This window comes from Nicotiana tabacum, chromosome 10 (assembly GCF_000715075.1).
Source record: "Nicotiana tabacum cultivar K326 chromosome 10, ASM71507v2, whole genome shotgun sequence".
Lineage (NCBI taxonomy): Eukaryota > Viridiplantae > Streptophyta > Magnoliopsida > Solanales > Solanaceae > Nicotiana > Nicotiana tabacum.
The window spans coordinates 35,724,666-35,737,048 of NC_134089.1; positions in this window are offsets into that span (position 1 = coordinate 35,724,666).

A 12,383-nucleotide genomic window follows, 5' to 3' on the forward strand; every position below is an offset into this window, starting at 1 on the left:
AATTGATGAGGTTTAGCTGGATTTGTTTGATTGTATTTTGGTACTGTTGGTTTGATGTTAAGTATTAGGTTCAGAAGTTGGCCATATGAGCATTGGTAGTGAATAATTGAACATATGAACGAGATTGAAGGGGAATTTTATTTGGATTTCAACATTGAAGTAATACTTGTTTAGCTGTTAATTAGCGTGTAGTTGAGGGGTGCCTATATGAACTTAGGTGATGTAGTTTTATTTTGAAAAGAGAAGAGGCATGCTCTTGTATTTTTTATTAAAAGCAAGCTGTGTATTTTCAAATGGTTAAGTATTCTGATGAAAAGCTGAAAGTGAAATCTGGTTATTGTTTGGATAAGTAAGACCAATTGTGTGAATGGTTATGATGTTTAAATGCTGTACATTTCAACATGGCATTAGGATTGGGCTTCAGTTTGTTCTTTTTTTTTTAAAAATGTGTAAAGTGACTTGGGTGGCCTGAGGCAATGTGGCTGTTGGGCCTCAAATGATGCCAAATACAGGCCCAAGTCGAATAGCCCAGTTTCAAATTAGGCATTTCAGTTTAAGCATGTTGTCTCATTTACCATGCATAATTATGTTTAATGAGTTATCTGAACTCCAGATGCCTTTGTGATAATTTGGGTTTTAAGCTCTTGCCAAAGGCCTCACAGCTGGGCCACCATCTTAGCCTATTTAGGCTAAAATGCTCTTGTCAGTTCTGCTCTCGATTTGGGCTCTCTTTTGGTTTTTCCATGTAATTTCCCAAATGGCACTTGGGCCCGCCGCAGGTTTAGGCTTTCCAAATAATTGAATATCCGACTTCTTTTGACGCTAGCCTATTAACGATTAAGTTAGTTTGAACCATTCGCCTAAAAATAAAATTCAAATGCTCTTAGTCTTTAATTAATTAGTTTCTTTTAAATAGTTTGAGGTGTGCCATATTAGCCAAATATATAATTTATGGCCCTCAAAGCTAAATTTAGAAATCCTTTTAATAGAATAATTCGAGGCATGCCATGCCGAATAAAATCCCAAAACCCATGGTCCTCACTTAATTAATTTTAACCCTTTAGAAATTGAGGTGTGTCATTAGTTGAATTTTCCATGGCCCTCGCAAACCTTGTCATTAACTTGAAAGTGCGTAGTTACTTTAGGCGCGCTATTTAAATTAATTTCCTTAAACTTGGGTGTGCATTTCATGTGACCCAACTCCAATTCTCAACAACGTTAAATAAAATATGTCGTGGATCGCGGGTGCATTTCATGTGGCGTGGTTCAAGGCGTGTTTTAAATAACGTTGAATCTTCCTAAAAATAATTAAAAGCGGTTAATAAGTTAAAATATATCATAGGCTAAAACATGTATTTAAATCAGATAATAAGCCAATTATAATAGTTTAAGCGACCGTGCTAGAACCACGTAACCCGAGAATGCTTCACACCTTCTTCCGGGTTAACAGAATTCCTTACTTAGAATTTCTGGTTCGCAGACTTCAAAAGGAAAGTCGATTTTCATCGATTTGGGATTTTAAAATAAACCGGTGACTTGGGACACCAAATAAACTATTCCAAGTGGCGACTCTGAATTAAATAAATAATCCCATTTCGAGTAATGTCACTTAAATTGGAAAAACTCCCTTATATACCCTCTCGGTGTGTAAAAAGGAGGTGTGATAGCTCACAAGCTACCTATTAATCCCATGTGTCCGCCAATAAAATAGAAGCTCAGAAAGTTCAAACGAGACATGAGCCTGGAAATCAAGGAGGAATTTACCAAGCAGATCAAAGACAAAGTTCTCAGGGTGGTTGAGTACCTAACCTAGTTAGCTAACATTGTGCCAGTTCCGAATAAAGATGGGAAGTTCCGAGTATGTGTTAACTATCAGGACTTAAACAGAGCAAGTCCCAAGGACGACTTCCCACTACTAAATATGCACATCCTGATCGATAATTGCGCCAAGCATGAACTCCAATCCTTTGTATATTGCTTCACAGGTTATCACCAGATTTGGATGGATGAAGAAGATGCAGAGAAGACAGCTTTCATCACACCGTGGGGTGTGTACTGTTACAAAATGATGCCATTCGGTCTGAAGAATGCCGGGGCCACTTACATGAGAGCCATGATAACCATCTTCCATGATATGATACACAAGGAAATAAAGGTGTATGTAGATGACGTCATTATCAAATCCAGGAGGGCCGCATATCACATAGCGGACCTGAGAAAGTTCTTTGACAGGCTAAGGAGGTACAATTTGAAACTGAACCTCGCAAAGTGTGCATTCGGAGTTCCCCAGGTAAGTTATTGGGATTCATCATCAGTCGCCAGTGGATCAAGTTGGATCCGTCCAAAGTCAAGGCTATTCAGGAGTTATTACTGCCTAAGAGAAAAAATGACGTGATGAGCTTCCTAGGACGTCTCAACTACATCAGTCGCTTCATATCACAATCCACAGTTATATTTGAACCCATCTTCAAGATGATAAGAAAAGATGCCGAAACAAGTGGGACAGAGCATTGTCAAAAAGCTTTTGACAAGACCAAGGAGTACCTGTCCACACCACTAGTGTTGGTCCCACCGGAGCCGGGACGACCTTTGCTACTTTATCTATCTGTATTGGATGGAGCCTTCGTATGTGTTCTGGGACAACATGACGAGACGGGAAGGAAGGAGCAAGCCATATATTACTTGAATAAGAAGTTCACACCTTATGAAGCATGATACTCTCTGCTGGAACGCACTTGCTGTGCTTTGACCTGGACAACTCAGAAATTGAGGCACTACTTCTGCGCCTACACTACATATCTCATATCCAGGATGGACCCTCTGAAGTACATATTCTAGAAACCCATGCCGACCGGGAAGTTGGCTAAATGGCAGATACTATTAAGTGAGTTCGTTATCGTCTACGTAACTCAAAAGGTGGTCAATGGACAAGCATTGGAAGATCACCTTGCTAAAAATCCGGTGGGAGGAGCATACGATCCTTTGAAAACATATTTTCCTGATGAAGAAGTGTCATTCGTAGGGGAAGACATTACCGAAGCATATGACGACTGGAGGATGTTTTTGACGGAGCTGCAAATTTAAAAAGGAGTAGGCATTGGAGCAGTTTTGGTATCAGAAACGGGTCAAGATTATCCGATGTCTGCTAAACTCAGATTTCTCTTCACCAACAACATGGTAGAGTATAAATCCTACATACTAGGACTCAACATGGCAGTCGACATGAACATTCAGGAGCTGCAGGCGATCGGTGATTCAGATTTGCTTGTGCACCAGGTACAAGGAGAATGGGCCATCAAGAATTTCAAGATATTGCTATATCTGTATCATGTGTGGGAATTGAGAAAGAGGTACACAAAGATAGAATTCTGACATATGCCCCGAATTCAGAATGAGTTTGCCAATGCATTGGCCACTTTGTCATCTATGATACAACATCTAGATAAGAATTACATTGACCCCATTCCGATGAGGATCCATAATTAGCCGGCATATTGTGCTCATGTCAAGGAAGAAGCAGATGGAAAGCCTTGGTTCCATGACATCAAAGAGTACTTATCAAAAGGAGAATACCCGGAGCATGCAAATCACAGTCAGAAATGCACACTCCGGAGATTGTCAAATCACTTCTTCCATAGCGGAGGGAAATTGTACAGAAGAACTCCCGATTTGGGTTTACTAAGATGTGTTGACAAAAGGAAGCTTCTAAGATACTTGAGGATGTGCATGCCGGGACCTATGGCCCTCACATGAACGCTTTCGTCTTAGCTAAGAAGATACTCAGGGCAGGTTACTTTTGGATGACCATAGAGACCGATTGCATCCAGTATGTCTGCAAATGCTTTCAATGTCAAGTGTATGCCGGTATGATAAAAGTTCCGCCAAACGAGCTCAATGCAACAAGCTCACGTTGGCCATTCGCCGCTTGGGGAATGGATGTTATTGGTTCAATTAAGCCCACTACTTCAAACGGACACAGGTTCATTTTGGTAGCCATTGATTACTTCACAAAATGGGTAGAGTCTACATCTTACAAAGTTGTAACCAAGAAAGTCGTCACAGATTTTGTCAAGGATCGTATTGTTTGCTGATTTGGAGTTCCCGAGTCCATTATTATTGATAATGCCACCAATATCAACAGTGATTTAATGAAATCTATGTGTGACGCTTTCAAAATCAAGCGTAAGAATTCCACAGCCTATAGACCTCAGATGAATGGAGCCGTAGAAGCTGCCAACAAAAAAATCAAGAAGATACTAAGGAAAGTGGTAGAGAACCACAAACAATGTCATGAGAAGTTACCTTTTGCTTTATTGGGATACCGTACCATGGTTCGCACATCAACCGGGACAACTCCCTACATGCTGGTTTATGGTTCCGAGCCGTCATCCCAGCCGAGGTGGAGATTCCTTCTTTAAGAATAATACAGGAAGCTGAACTCAGTGATGCAAAGTGGATAAGGAGTCGCTATGAACAATTGGACCTTATCGATGGAAAGAGGATGAACGCAGTATGTCATGGCCAACTTTACCAGAACAGAATGTCTAGAGCTTTCAACAAAAGGGTCAAACCAAGACAGTTCGCACCAGGCCAACTGGTGCTGAAGAAGATCTTCCCACATCAAGATGAAGCTAAAGGGAAATTCTCTCCCAACTGGCAAGGTCCATACATGGTTCACAGGGTACTAACAGGAGGAGCACTCATACTTTCAGAAATGGATGGAGAAGTCTGGCCAAAACCAATCAATTCAGACGCAGTCAAGAGATACTATGCCTAAATTACTTTACATTTCTCTTCTGATATAATTGAACTACGCTTGACCTGATTCCCATTTAAGAGGGGATACGTAGGCAGCCTTATGGGTTCGGTCATATCATAATAATATTTTCATTTCCCCTATGTTTAGAAACTGGGGCAGAATTTTGAGGAAGACCCTCAAAATTCTGGAGCAAGTCCAGCCAATGCCATCACATGCCAGAAAGTCAGTTAAGAAATTGGGGCAAAAGTTTGAGAAGGATTCTAAAAATTACGAAGAAGATTCAGCAAGGCCTATTATCCACAAACAGTCAAAGATCATCTACCGAACTGGGGCAGAATTTTGAGGAGGACCCTCAAAATTCCAATATAAGAGAGTGTTGCGACCAAAACACTCACGTAAGTGCACGCGATCGACAAGTAATATAGTAGTAAGTAGAGTATCGTTCCCACGAGGAATTGTAATCAACTTCTTGACTGATGTAGATTCAAACAATTATCAATTCAAGCTTAATTATCACAAACTATATAAAGAACCAATTTACAATTTACTTAGTAATTAAACAATAATTCAATACAAAATTACTACACCAAATTCATAATATGTTTATAACAAGTTGGATAAATATATTCCTGGGTCATGGAGTTGCTAGAGATCATGCTACTATTTTAGCTTAAGATTGATTTATTGAATTATCCGGGTTATTGATTATAGGGTTAATAATATTCATAAGAATCTGTCGAGTCGTTATGCACCTATTCAAGTTAAATTAATACCTATATGTCTATGGTATTAATATTAACTTAAATGCATTTACAACTCCTATTTTTCAACCAAGCAAGGAAATTAAGTATATGTCTATCTTAATTACGAATCTTTCACCCGATGCACAGGATCCGGATCTTGCTCTATTTGATTCTATATGCAACCAAGAATTTCCTGTCAAGTTTAATTCAGGATTCGTAAATAATATTTCACTGTTAGCTATGCAGTAAAATAATTAGAAGCAGAATCAAATAAATAACCCATAACGATAGATTCAAGATCTTCAATCTAAGCTTCAAACAACAAGATCATCTAACATCCATGACCCAAGAATACTAGAGTTTTTAGCTACTTATAATCATACAAAAATCAACAATAAAAGTTTTAAACATAATATTAACAAGCAACAATAAGAAAGTTTGAAAGAACTCTTTAAATTCTTGCTCCAAGATGTTGTTCTTCTTCTCCTTTCTTAGCTCCAAGATTAAGCTCCTCCTTCACTTTCTCTCTCAAGGATGAATAGTATTTTTGCACTTACTCCCCTCAAAATCTGATCTCCTCCCAATAATGGAGTTTTTTGCTTTATGTAAATTGAGTGGGATTAAGAAGGAATTCCAATTTTACCCCTAAATAAAGTCTCTCCGGGTCGGTAGTGCACGAACTATTGCACGAACTACAGAGTTCACGCACCACTTCGCGTAGTATTCTGCCTCTGTTCCTTATACGCGCGAACTACTGTGCGAACTTTGTAGTTCGCGCGATAGTTAGCGCGCCTCTGAAGCTTGATTTTGTCTATTTTTGTCCGTCTCGTCCTTGCGCACACTCGACTCCTAGGGGTTGTTCTTGCTCATAAATCACCCCAATATCCTCTTGAAAGCATCATTTAGGCTTCTCATCCTGTAAGGTATACATATTTTGAGTAGAGCATGTTTTTCCATCAATTAACCATAATATGACATCGGAATATAATCAAGCAGAAGCATAAACAATAGCTAAATCACCTAGATTTTGCCTATTATCAATACCCCACACTTAATTCATTGCTAGTCCTCGAGCAATCAACTAGAGAATTCTTTACTCAACCCTTTCCCTTAACACCTTGCACCTAGAACAATGTACATTTATTACGCTTAGCTGTGAACAATCCTAGCCTCAAAGTCGACTCTCAAGTGCCATGCAATATTCACACTTCCTCAAAGTACTCTATATAGAAGTCAAGACTTGCTTTTCCGTCACGAATCATATGCCATCACAATTATATCAACAAAAACTGAGTTCAATCCATCACATTCAATTCATATGCCCACATATATCAAGGAAATCACTCAATCTCACAAAAGAGGTCACATGCATGCAATTGGTACCATAAGCTTGCCCTTAATGTAAATCTCTACTAATGTAGGCTAGCTCGATCCAAAATCAATTAGGACTTTTTGATGGTTGTAATGTGGGCTAAGATATGGGTAGGATGTATTTAGGAATAGTGACTCAACCCCTAAGCACTTTAACACATCACATGAACAATTTTCAGCATAAATTCTTCAACCCACTTCTCATTTATACACAATGTCATCCCACATATACGCCCTTTTTCTTTAAGCACTCTATTAATTCATTCCCACTAGCTAGAGCAAAACACAATGTAATTTTTATTGTCACTCAATTTCTGCTAGTGGTGTATTTGTTTACAACATAAGTGCACCTTTCATCCTTTTATTGGTTCCACTCAAAAGCCACCCCACACTTATTTCCTTCTTACTTCTTTTAGCGCTCTTCTCACAATTAAAGTGCTTTAAGAGGTAAAAGGATCAAAACAATATCAATTAAGAACAAAAGGGTATAGGCTTGTAATGCGGGTGCCAAACAAAAAGTCTGAAGGCTCAAAAGGGATAACTAGGGACAAATTTTATTTTTAATAAGCAATTTAGCTCAAAAAGGTCAAAGAAAGCCTAACATCATTTTTCAAACCGAGCATCAGCCTCAAATTTCGCTTGAACTCACATACCGGGCAAGTTCTAGATACAAGTACAATACATGGACTACACAAATACTCACCACATATGGAATATGACTCATTCTAGATCAGCTCATCAAGACACTCCATTAGGAGCATTCAATTCAGTACAAACATACAAATTAAGGCACTTTCAGTGAGATTCAACAATTAAGACTAAGCGTTACACTCTAGGGTCTATTGTGTTCAGGTGTGTCAACGCTATGAGTTCTCTTCTATAGCTTGCATCCCTTTATTTAATATACAAGAATAAAAAAAAACTACATATGCTCACTGAAAAACTATATATGCCCGGTGAAAAACTACATATGCCCGGTGAAAAACTACATATGCCCGGTTCAAAATAAACCCTTGGAAAAGAACTGTGGCTTAAAGAAAAACCAAGGGGGATTTGTTATACTACCTAAAAATACCAAAAATAAAAACAAAAATCTTTTTGTTATTTTCAATAAGCTCAGTCCCTCAAGAACTCCTATCTAAAAGAATGCGTCATCGGGCCGCGCCAGTATAACTACTAATAAAAATATGTTTAAGAACAATTACTCCAACAATACTAAATCACCAAAATATTTAAAAATAAAAGTGAAATAATCACGCATTCCCAAAACATCAATTGAAACAATTGTACCACACCACCAAAACATTCCTACAATCCAAAACAATTGAAACAACCTAAAAATCCATAATAATTACTACCATCCTCCACCCCACACTTAAAGCGAGACATGTCCCCATGTCTTTCATTATAAACAAGAGATGTAGCAGAGATACTTCCCCGAGGAGTCACTCTTGATCGGACACAGTTTCGGGATTCACGTTGCATGCACGCCCCAAAGCTCGCAGCCAACCCATGAACTTCTTTTCCGACTTGACTTGTCGGTCAGCTATTGCGTCCACACGAGTGTTCAAATCATGCATGGAAGTGCGTATATCATCCACCTCTTGTTCCAATGTGGTGGACCGGGATACTCTGGCACTTCTTGAAGAGGATGCTGCGCGTGATAGTGCTGCAGCTGATCTTCTGGGTGCCTGAGCCAGTGCTTCTCCCTCCAGATCCATATGCTCTTCCTCCTCCAAAGCGTCCGAACCACTTTCATTCTCTCTACCTATCTCTGCTGCTGAGGCTGCCTCCATAGTGTTCGGGCCAGGTCGGATCTTGTGGCTTTTTTTTACCAGCCCGTCCACACGAATGTTTTCAGGCACCTGCACATTCCTGCAAAGCCTAGTCACCCAAGAAGGGAAAAAGAAACCATACTGGCGTCGGGGGCATCTGATGAACATCTCGTCATGGATCACTTTGGCCATGTCGAAGGGAAGGCCCTTGATGAAACACAAAATCAACGCAGCCCGGGGTCCATTCACCTCTGTAGTATTTGTGGAGGGGATAAGGACTGTTGATCACGTACAGCCAGCACTTCGCCTCTTGAGTTAAGACGGCTGAATGGAACTTCTCCCCAGATTCTAGCCATTCTACCGTTTTCTCTGGTTCACAAATTTCATCAAAGAAGCGCTCCCACTTGGCATCGGTTGGATGGCGCCCATATTTATAAAAGTCCGAGTTCTCAGGCAGAGGGCCGGGCAGTTGATAAGCTGCGTGTATCGTCTCATTGGAGGCATCTACCTCCTTTTGGCGCATTGTGACCACTTGGTGGACATGCTCGGGTAGATTGACATAGAATTCTCTTACCACCATTTCATTAGCCTCCCCTGGCTCGTCAATGAAAGCTTTCAAACCCCGCTCCATTTACTCATTGAACATGTGGGGGCATCGTTCCTTGACCTTTTGGATGTTGATGCCCCTTTCCGGAATTGCCTTCTTAGTCGCCTTCTCTGTAAATCGGTTATAAGCCCCAAGGGAGACAAATTTGTTGCTATCATAAGATCGTGCTGAAGCTGCCCTTTGGCGGCTTGATGATGGACCCGTGGCTTGGCGCTTTTTCGTTGGTGCCATAATACCTGCAAAACATGGACATATTAACTAAGCCCAACAAAACTATTATGACTTGCTGCGGTTACTCAGACTTCACACGCAAAATTGGTCATAACTATATAATCATGCTCATTGAGGCTTTTCCACAAACACCTTGTGGGCAGTAGGCTCTCACAACTTTTTTCTAATGGTCTTGCAACAATGGCTTCCCACAAAAGTTCATTCATAACCCAATTCAAGTACTACGCACCCCACACTTACAACAAACTAACCCCACAATATATTTTACCAAGTTTGAAACCCAAATAACAAGATACAACTATATTAATGGCTTAAAATTCAACAAGAAACTTAAAATCTAAAAATAGCAAGAGAAAAACATAAAACTAAAGAAAACTAAAACTAGGGTTCATACCTCGTTAGAATTCGTGAGGTGGGGTGAAACTGCTAATGATTTTAGGGAAGGAGCCTTAATGATTTTGAGATATGAGATGAGTGCTTGAAGTTATGAAAGTTAGGGGGTTTTGTTGGTTTGGAAGAGATGATTGTATTTTGGGGGTATTGGGTTTGGTTTTATTGAAAGGGGGAGGGTTATTAACTATTTATCTTACTAAAATAAAAGAAACAAAAAGTAAAACAAAGACAAAACAGAAAATAAAACGCCTAAAAAGTTCTAGGCTGATAGGCTCGTCCAGGCGCGCGAACTATATAGTTCGCGTGATACTTCGCGCGTTTAGTGATCTCAGGCAGAATGGTGCTCGAACTATATAGTTCGCATGATAGTTCGCGCATTTCAGTTAAACCCGACAGAAAGGTGCGCGAACTTTCGCGCGAACTATATAGTTCGCGAAGAAAGTTTTATTTTTATTTTTTTATTTTTTTTACCTTAGCATCTGCCCTTGTTCACCGGCATTTATTAGTACATAAAAAAAATTATATATTCACAAATACCACAATCGTTGGGTTGCCTCCCAACCAGCACCTTATTTTACGTCGCGGCACGACGCCATATTGCATTATACATCAGTTAAATCTACTGAGGTTTTGTGACATTGAATGTCACCACCCCAATAGTGTTTAATTCGTTGACCATTTACCAAGAACGTGCCTGTTGAATTAATGTTTCGCAATTCAACTGTTCCATGAGGAGTTACACTTACTATAACAAAAGGGCCTGCCCAACGGGACTTAAGCTTTCCAGGAAAAAGCTTTAGCCTTGAGTTGAACAAGAGAACTTCTTGACCCGGCTCAAAATCACGATGTTTGATGTGTTTGTCATGCCACTTTTTGGTCTTTTCTTTATATAACATGGCATTTTCATAAGCATGCAACCGAAACTCATCAAGTTCATTGAGTTGTAGCAGTCTTTTTTCTCCAGCTAAGTCCATATTCATATTTAGCTTTTTGATTGCCCAACAAGCGTTATGTTCTATCTCAACAGGCAAATGACATGCTTTTCCATAAACCAACATGTATGGAGAAGTACCTATTGGAGTCTTGTATGCAGTTCGGTAAGCCCACAATGCATTTTCTAACTTACCGGACCAATCTTTCCTATTTGCGCTCACAGTTTTCTCCAAAATCTGTTTTACCTCCCTGTTTGACACTTCAACTTGACCACTCGTTTGAGGGTGATATGCAGTAGCAACCTTGTGTCTTACACCATATTTTGCTAGAACATTTTTCAACAATTTGTTGCAAAAGTGTGTTCCTCCATCACTTATCAACACCCTTGGAGTTCCAAAGCGTGTGAAAATGTGTTTCTTCACAAAACTTACCACTACCTTCGCATCATTAGTAGGAAGAGCAATGACCTCAACCCACTTAGACACATAATCCACTGCAACCAAAATATATCTGTGCCCATTAGAATACGAAAATGATCCCATGAAATCTATTCCCCAGACATCAAAGAGCTTTACTGCCAAAATATTTTGTAAAGGCATCTCGTGCTTCTTCGTGATCGTTCCGGTTCTTTGGCACCTGTCACAATTTTTAGCAAAAGCATGTGCATCTTTAAATATTTTTGGCCAGTAAAAACCTGATTGCAAAACCTTTTGTGCAGTTCTGTCTCCACCATGATGACCTCCATAAAGAGAAGAATGACAGTCATGCAATATTGCATTCATCTCCTCCTCAGGGACACACCTTCTTACCAATTGATCTGCGCATTGCTTGTATAGAAAAGGCTCGTCCCACATGTAGAATCTCACATCATGTAAGAACCTTCTTCTATGGTCAGCTGTGAATTCTGGTGGAGTCACCCCACTTGCAATGAAATTCACATAATCAGCATACCACAGGGTTTCATCCGAAGTGATGGCTAGCAAATGTTCGTCAGGGAATGTTTCTTTGATTGATTCTCCTTCATTGACATGGCCTCTATTTTCCAGCCTGGATAAATGATCTGCAACCTGATTTTCCATTCCCTTTCTATCTCGAATCTCCAAATCAAATTCATGCAAATGAAGAACCCATCGAATTAACCTTGGCTTGGCATCTTTATTTGCAAATAAATACCTTATAGCGGAGTGATCTGTGTAAACTATGACTTTTGTCCCCACTAGATAGGATCTAAACTTATCAAATGCCCATACTACTGCGAGCAACTCTTTTTCAGTAACAGTGTAATTCATTTGAGATGAATTAAGAGTTCTACTCGCATAGTGAATGGAACAAAATATTTTCTCCTTCCGCTGTCCCAAAACAGCTCCAATGGCTATATCACTTGCATCACACATCAATTCAAATGGAAGTTTCCAATATGGAGAAATGATAATCGGTGCAGTAACTAATCTTCGTTTCAGCTCACAAATGCTTTCAGACAAGCATCATCAAACTTGAAAGATGTATCTTTCTCAAGAAGCCTGCACAAAGGAGATGAGATTTTTGAAAAATCCTTGATGAAACGACGGTAA